Source organism: Bos indicus x Bos taurus, unplaced genomic scaffold (assembly GCF_003369695.1).
Source record: "Bos indicus x Bos taurus breed Angus x Brahman F1 hybrid unplaced genomic scaffold, Bos_hybrid_MaternalHap_v2.0 tig00003390_arrow_arrow_obj, whole genome shotgun sequence".
NCBI lineage: Eukaryota > Metazoa > Chordata > Mammalia > Artiodactyla > Bovidae > Bos > Bos indicus x Bos taurus.
The window spans coordinates 40,421-48,768 of NW_020867656.1; the positions used below are offsets into that span (position 1 = coordinate 40,421).

Consider the following 8,348-nt stretch of genomic DNA (forward strand, 5'->3'; position numbering starts at 1 on the left):
ATTCCAGGTTCTCTCCTGCCGCATGCCTGCCAGGTCGAGGTGGAGGCTGAAGGCCGGTCTGAGTTGTGGTGGTCTGTGTGGTCTTGGGGTCAGTGGACCCCTCTTCTCTGGAGGGGCATGGAGATCCTTTGTGTGGAGCCTGGAGAGACTTGGCAGGGTCAGTCTTCACAGTCTCGCTCTCTTTTTAATTTATGTTTGCATTTAGTTTCTCATTTAACTGTTTTCTAGGAATTTCCAACTCCCGAAGGATACACCTACAGGGAGCAGCTTTGTAAAGCCAAAGAGGAAATCGCTCAGCTGAAAGCTGAAAGAAACAACACCAGGGTCAGTAGGGGGATTCTCACGTGTTGACATTTGCCCCGCGGGGGTCACCGCTGGCCTCCGTGTGCTGTCTTTAAACTTTGTCTGATTTTCAAGTCATTTTCCACATCTTCCCGCTGAACAGACCAGGGTGGATCAGTTCTGGGTTCTCATACCTTGCTTCAAATTTCTGATGAGAGCTAATGTAATTTTAGTACATATGAGGGGGGAGTTCTCTTAACTTACATTTTTGTCCACGCTACACTTTGTGTGGGATCTTAGTTCCCCGACCAGGGGTTAAAACCCATGATCCTTGAAGAAGTGTGGAGTCTTAACTACTGGACCCCTGGGGAAGTCCACTCTAACTTTCGACGGAACTGGCAGGATTCCGACGTGCCTTAGCATGTTTCCGGCTATAGCGTGAGGCTGAGAGGAGTTATCGGCCCGGAATTCAAGCATGAGGTTGAAGGTGTTCCTTTGGCCCTGCCCTGCAGCTGCTGCTGGAGCACCTGGAGTGCCTGGTTTCGCGATATATTCCACCCGTCGGGATGACAGCAGGCAAGCGGCAGGCGCAGTCCCCAGCCGGCATGAGGAGTGAGGTGGAGGTGCTCAGGGCGCTGAAATGGCTCTTTGAACACCACAAGGCCCTGGACGAGAAGGTACCAGCCATCCGGCCGTCCTGGATTTGTACACTTGCTGCCTTGTTAGGCGGATGATGCACATATTTATGTAACTAGTTGACTTTTGAGCGTCTTGAATTCTTGTATATACATTTTTTTCTGTAAGAATTCAGAGTTTTATATGGTTAAAAAGCGTTGCCTGCATACATGCTCAGTCGTGTCCGAATCTTTGCAACCCTGTGGACTGTAGCCCACCATGCTCCTCTCTTCATGGGGCTTCCCAGTCATGAATACTGGAGTGGGTGGCCATCTTCTACTCTAGGGAATCTTCCTGACCCAGGGATCGAACCTGCCCTCGTGCATTGGCAGGCGGATTCTTTACCACTGAGCCACCTGGGAAGCCCCCAGTTAAAAAGTATTAGTTGGCATGAATGTCTCAAGATTTATTATATTCTGTATATCAATTTGCAGTTAAAAACTGGGTAATAATTAATTTAGGAGAACATTTTGTTCTCTCAAACTTAGAATTTAAAGCTGTTAACAAGCAGATTCTCTTGATGTTAAGATCAATGAGAGACATTCAAGGTATTCTGTGACAGTATCCATGTATTAGGGTGAGTATACACTAAGAAGTGTACTAACGTATATACACACATCAACACACAGTGACTCGGCCCCTTTGATTTGAGTTGAGAGCGTGATTACGAGTAGCACTCGAAAGGTGTAGTTTGTTAGAAGAAGAATTAGGTGCCACACATAAAGAGGTAAGTTTGATCAGTCTTTGTGTAATTTCCGTGAAGGGTTTGTCATTTGAATCCTTTCATTTTAAAAAAGAATGAAGGCTGTAGTGGTGGGCATCAGATGTTATTTATCTTTCTGATTGAGGACCCGCCCACCAGGGTTATTTTAATGAGTAGTAAACTAGACTTGTGGCTCAGAGTTGCAGGATCTCTTAAGTACCCCTTTGTCCAGTAGAAGACAAATTCTGACTCTAATCACCTGGTGGTATTCGGGATGGATAGCATCACCATGTATTTTCTTTTTATGTTGTGTTTTCAGTTTAGAGTTGAGTTTTCCAGGTGGAGTTTTGCTGTCTTTACTTATTTCTTAACTCTGATTCAATTTTTTTGGTTTTAGCAGATGATTCTTTCAGAGGAGAATAACCAGGAAAAGATACTAACGGACAGGGTGCTTGATGTACATCATGAGCAAGAAAACATGCCAAGCGCCAATGGAAAGGCAAGTCCTTGGTCTCGCTCTCTGTCTGGTTCTCGTCTTACCATCCAGTCTGTGCGGGGCTGTTGGGACCTCTCACCGATGCACCATGTAGGTTTGAGTGGCCACGAGGGTCCTGTGAGCTCCCAGAGCGCAGAAGGCAGTTTTGACCTCACAGATTGCCCGGAAGTACTGTGTTCCCTCCCTCCCAAAACCAGGCTGTGTAAGGCTTCCTTTCCCCCTTAGAGACCCTCCGACGGCTCTCTAAGCCACAAGGAAGACATGGTTAAGAAGATGGAGCTCCAGGAAATCATAGAGAGGCAGTTGCGGGAGCAGAGCCAGATGGAGGAGCGCCTGGCAGCCCTCTCTGCCCACGTGAAACATCTGGAGGAGGACCTGGACACGGCCAGGAAGGACCTCCTCAAGTCCAAGAACATGAACAGAAAACTTGAGCAGGACATCCGCGAAGTGAGTGACTGCAGCTGTGTCTGTTGTCCTGAGGTGGAATGTGGGTTTCTTGTTCTCCCGGGGATCTCAGCCTTGGGATGGCTGCGTGAGTAAGAGCAGAGCACTGGACAGACCACAACTGGCTGCCTCCCTGCCTCCGCGTCGAGGTCTCTGGGGTAGAAGAGGCCTGGTCCAGGCGGTCCGTTGGCAGTGGACCAACATGAGGGCAGCCCTGACGCTGTGCCGCACCCTGGGTGTGGACTCCTCATTTCCACAAGTTCTAGGGGGCCCACTGTGTTCCTTTTTTAAAAATTCATTCATCCATTCATTCATTTATTGGCGTATAGTTGCTTTACACTGCTGTGTCAATTTCTGCTGTACAGCAAAGTGAATCAGTCATCTATCTATCTATCTATTTACGTGTCTGTCTCTCTTTTAGATTTCCTGCCCATTTGCTTCACCACAGAGCACTGAGCAGACTTCCCTGTGCTGTACACTAGGTCCTCACTCGTTGACTTTATGTGTAGTATCAGTGCTGTATATATGTCAACCCGAGTCTCCCGGTTCATCCCCCCCCCCCCCCCCCGCAACTGCCTGTCGAATGTGTTCCTGATGATGCTGAAATTTGCTTCTGATTCACTCAGGCGAGTCTGGTGACACCTGTGGAGCCTGTTCTCTCGGAGAGATGGGAGCATGCTGTGTGGGCTCTGCTGAGGCAGCTTGCCTGGCCATCTTCTCGAGTTTTCTGAGGTTCCGCTCCTTGAAGGGATGTGTGACAGTGATACCGGCGGTCAGACAAGTCGAGTGGTGTTTGCTCACCCTCAGATCCTCAGGCCCGAGCTGTGTAACCATGTGGAATCGTGATGTCTCTGGCGGTCATGTCTGCGGGTGTCCTGATTTATGAGAAACTCCCTAGCGGTCACTGTGAAAACAGAGAGTGCTGGGGACTCAGGCCTCTTCCTGTGAGCCTCGCCTCTCCTCTGTGCACAGACAGACAGCACCCACCCGGCCCACCCCTCTCCCGTGAGACCGTCTCAGAGAGAACCCCTCCAACATGTGGTACAGCAGGTGTACTTGTTTAGTAGCTTGGTGTGAGTAATTCTGTGTGAGAACTCAAAACAGAAATATTTGCACAGGTTTGCATAAGCTATTCACACTACTCTTTGGCAACAGGAGATTAGGTGGCACAGTTTAATACGTATAGAATTCTAGAAAACGCGTTTTCAAGACCTTTCACTTTTAAAGTTAGGACTTTGCTCGCACATTGGTTACTTAGTGACCAGGGAGGGACCTGAAGTGGATTTTGAAGTGGCGGACAGGAGTTGCACCAGCAGCAAGTTCTGGTCCTGGTTTGAGCGTTTCATCCATGTGGTGTAACTCTGCTTTTGAAGAACTAGGCTTGAGAAGGCTGCTCCCAGTTGTGTACAATTTGACTTCTGTTTCCACTCGTTAATATTCTACTTGAATTCTGAGGAAATTGCATGAGACTTTTCCAACTTTCACTCGAGGAAACGAGCCTCAGAGCTCCCCGTTGGATCTGTTGAAGGTCCCTCCTTGTTCTGGGTCAAGCCCGCCTGTATGGTGTAGCAGACAGAGGTCCTGACTTCATGCCAGATACCTTCCCTCCTAGAATTCTTGGAATAACAGGGTAGTTTAGTATACTTTTCGTTTGCTGTTTGGGTTTATGATGTAGAAAAGAAGCTTGGTAAACCAAGTGGCTGGACAGAACGTTAAGACAGATGGGTGCCAATCGTGACCTTTGGGATAGGCACATTTTTGCTCACGTCCGAGAAAACTGCCGTGTCTAGGATTTTTATTCTGAGGATGTTAACTTTATGTTTGATTTGAAACTTAGGACGACATCAGTAATAAACTTGAAAATGAAATTGCAAATAAGGATTCTAGGCATCGACAGGTAATGGCTTTTATGAACCGTGTCTGACTTTTATAGTAGTGAATTACTGAGGAAGGAAGGTAAAGATCTTTCCATGTGACTCCCACATTGGAAATCAAGTCCCAGTGTAAAGTTCTTATGACCCTAAAATCCTGTGTTCAAAAGTGTGGATGTACTTCATGGTAAATCAGCTGTACTGGAAGGAAATACATTTTTAAAAAATTGCGGGTGACTGCAACTTACAGGTTTGAATTATTTGGGACTTGGTTTAACCATTTTGTGGAATTCCATTCCTGACTCTTTTGTTTTACTTGAAGGTGAATCTGTTGGCTTGTTAGAGTTGTTACCGAAAGAGTAGAGAGCAGCAGGGAACTTCACGGCAGCTGGCTGCCTGTTGGGAACTGGGGTCACTGTGACAAAAGGCAGGGTTAGAGCTCCGGTCTGATTAGGGTTTGTACTTCCTGTGGTGTGGTGAGCCTTACTCGCTCCTGTTCCCGAGTGGTCTCAGATAATCAGGACTTAACCAGGAAAACCAAATCTGGCTTCTCCAAAACAAAGTGAGTCAGTCTGGTGCGTGCCAAAGTGTATCATTGTCCCCACCCCAAAAATAAAATACTAGAAAGCCATTGAAAAGTATGATGGGGAATGCTAATTAAAAGCATCACGATATACAAAATAATGGCTGTAAAAGGCAGATCAGAAAATACTATGTACCATATGCTATTGTTTTCTGCGGGTTTTAAAGCATAGCATATTGTTTGTGTACGTACATAGAGGAATACGCACACAGAAAAAGTAAGAAAGCTGCTTAGAAACAAACGCTAACCTCTCAGGAACCTGAGCTTATAGATAGTTTAATTTTTTTCTTTTTTAAAAAAGAATCTGTCTAAATGTTCTACATTGAAAGTTTTTCAGAGTAAGAAGATCTGTTAAAAGAATAATCGTGCATTTACAAATACTAGTTGACTGGCATTTCACCAGGCATGCTCTTCTCAGGTCTGTATTTCAGAGGAGATGAAAGCCATATTTTGGCTTACACGCCCGTAGCCATCTGCGGTCGGTAGGGTTCCGTCTAAATGATGATTCTGGTGACGTTTTAAGAAGGGTCTGTAGTGAACCCTTCTTCCCTTAACTTGTCAATAAGAATGAATAAGATTCTACAGATCTTCTTTAATATAGAAGAACTTTTTTTTTTTTTTTTTAAGATGTCCTTGGGGAATGTTTAGGAAAAGCAAATACTCTGGCAGGAGGTGTTCTGCTCACTGAGACCAAGCCCAGGAACACTGAGAGAAAATATACCCTGAGGGAGCTTCCGAAACAGAATGAATCCACTAGACACGTGCATTTAGGTTTTGTCTCAGCTTACTTAAAGCGACAGTGGCTACACCTCTCGGCCTGTGTTGATCCTCTGCTCTCCCTTTGTAGACAGAGGATAAGAACCGCCAGTTGCAGGAGCGCCTGGAGCTGGTAGAGAAGCTGCAGCAGAGACTGCGGAGGGCAGAGACGCTGCCCGAGGTGGAGGCGGAGCAGGCGCAGAGGGTGGCCTCGCTCTCCAAGGTGCTGCTTTGGGTCCCTGGGGGGCGGGCACAGGGAGGGCCTGTTCCCCTGCTCTCCCACCGAGCCCCTGCCCATGCTGCTCAGTCCACACAGGAGCGCAGACATGGGGGTCGTGCTGCCCGTCTGAGATGGGAGCGCTCCCTGAGTGTCAGGCACGCCCCACTTCTGCGTCATCCCTACGTTAATTTCCCTCCAGTTTTGTCCCGAGTTCTGTGTGTCCCTAGGACGCTTCAGCTCCGAGTCACTGCTGCTCAGAGTTCAGTCAGCCACTCAAAGCCTAGCAGGATAGAGACCTAGAAAAATCCCATTCTCGTTTAAGAGATGGCCAAAATAGCTCTGTAATGAACACAGTTTTAAGTTGTTATCCATACACTTGTTAAAGAAGTCCCAGCAGGGCACGTGCAGACCCGAGGCCCCACTCCCCACTCGCCGTCCCCAGAAGCCCGTGGGTGAGAGGCCATGTCCTTGGGATGTGGCGCTGCTGGGGGCACCGACCCCATTGCCAGCCAGCCAGCCACCCTGTCCTTCTGACGGGAAAGGTGTTGCCCTGCGCTGCTGGTGGGCACTGGCTGAACATAGAGAGTCGGGCCGGGTCTGTGCTGACGTGGCTGTCGGAAGCCTTGCCAGGAGCTCAGTGAGTGCCCGAGGGGCCATCACGTCGCGGGAGGCCGCCAGTGTCCGGTGCTCACAGACCCTCCCAGAGCAGGGTCACTAACAGCCGCCAGGGGGCACCCTTCTGCCTGTGATCTTCCTCTCCAGGCTTGGTTTCTCCTCTCCCCTGGCATCTCTGCTGTCCATCCCCAGTCGGCCTTGTAGTCCGACCTTTTGTCTTCCGGAAGCTCTACCACTCAGGAGGCTAAACGGTTCGAACTTCCTTCCCAGCTTAGGAAGGTAGAACGTGTGCCTCGGGTTTGCCGCTGTCTGCTGCCCACGCGGGCTCGCCACAGGCAGTCAGAGGAGGGAGCGCAGCGGCCGTGGGTGTGGGGCCTGGGGCACGGGGAGCACGTCTCCTCTCACGAGCTGGTCACCAGCATCCTCCGTGAGCCATGTGTCACACACGAAGCCGCGCAGGCTGTGTGAGCAGGCATGCGGGCATGCCCCCGGCGAACCCAGGGCCCGTGGTTCGCACAGAGCATGGCCCGCTTGCCGCCCCTGCGATCACAGCCCGCGTGCTGTCAGGACAGGGTTGTTGTGAGCGGAGCTGACGCTGTTCTTGGCCGACAGGCAGGAGAGAGAGACACAGCAGCATCGAGGATAGGCTGCGCCAGATGGAGGCCCAACTGGAGGCAAAGAACAAGGAGCTGCAGCGGGTGCCTGTGCTGACAGGGAGGCGGCGTCTGGGCAGTAGACGTGGCTTGGGCGGGGGCCAGCACTGCCTTTCTCCACCAGTCCCGTCTCTGGCATCGAGTGTGTGCCTGTGTGGCCCCATCTGCTGATCCGGGCACCCACCTCCTTGGGAGCAGGGCCAGAGGTGGTCGCCCATAGGCAGTGGGTAGGAGCCAGGGCTTCCCCACATTCAAAGAGGCTGCTTGTTGCTCTGACCAGCCAGTCCGGGGAGCTGCTTGGGATACAGGTGGACCTCCCAACTGCCCCTCAGACAAACCTAGGGGTGCCAGCCTGGGGCCCATGAAACTGAAGGCATGGCACCCAGGTGTGGAGCCTGCTTGCCTCGGACGTGGCGCTGGAGTCCCACATGCCAAACCGCTGGTCCAGACACGGTGTATGTGTAGGATGGCTGCCTCTAGACAGGAGAACCGCAGTTGCCCTGCAACAGAAGGCGCATCAGGAAAGGGTGATGGTGGAGGCTCACATCACCGAGTCCTGAGAGAGGTTTCCTGGAAAGGTTGGCCACACGGCAATACAGGCCATCCAGGAAATGGAGTGGGGATCCCGGGTCCAGCCTCACGTGTCAGTACTGTCCCCACCATACCTGTGTTTTTGGGCCTGGACTGCAGAGCCTCACAGGCGAACTTCCAGGGAGCAGTGGTTCTGACTCCCATCGTGAGACCCGCGGTGAGGCGCCCTCCCCGCTTAGGCAGAGAGCTCAATATCTGCCGATCAGGGGTGCACTTCTTACTTTCATAACTGCTGCTCAGAGGCTGTTGAGATCGGGATGCTGTTTATGACTAGACTAAGCCAATTCAAAGTCAACTTTTGTTTTGCTTTAAAAATCTTTGAATGCCGACGCCTTATTGTGGAAGCTGTGACAGGTTTTGTTTCCTTGGGCTCAAAAATCACTGCAGACGGTGACTGCAGCCATGAGATTAAAAAATGCTTGCTCCTTGGAAAGCTACGACAAACATAGACAGCATATT

At 50.3% G+C, this 8,348-nt stretch overlaps 1 long non-coding RNA gene across 1 annotated transcript; it reads left to right on the forward strand.

The window, feature by feature from the left end:
- The first annotated feature begins 228 nt into the window (after window positions 1–228).
- LOC113888978 lies at window positions 229–2,195 on the forward strand. Its single transcript, XR_003510133.1, has 3 exons — window positions 229–324; window positions 795–959; window positions 2,061–2,195. It is a non-coding gene; the product is annotated as an uncharacterized LOC113888978 (long non-coding RNA).
- Window positions 2,196–8,348: the final 6,153 nt, after the last annotated feature.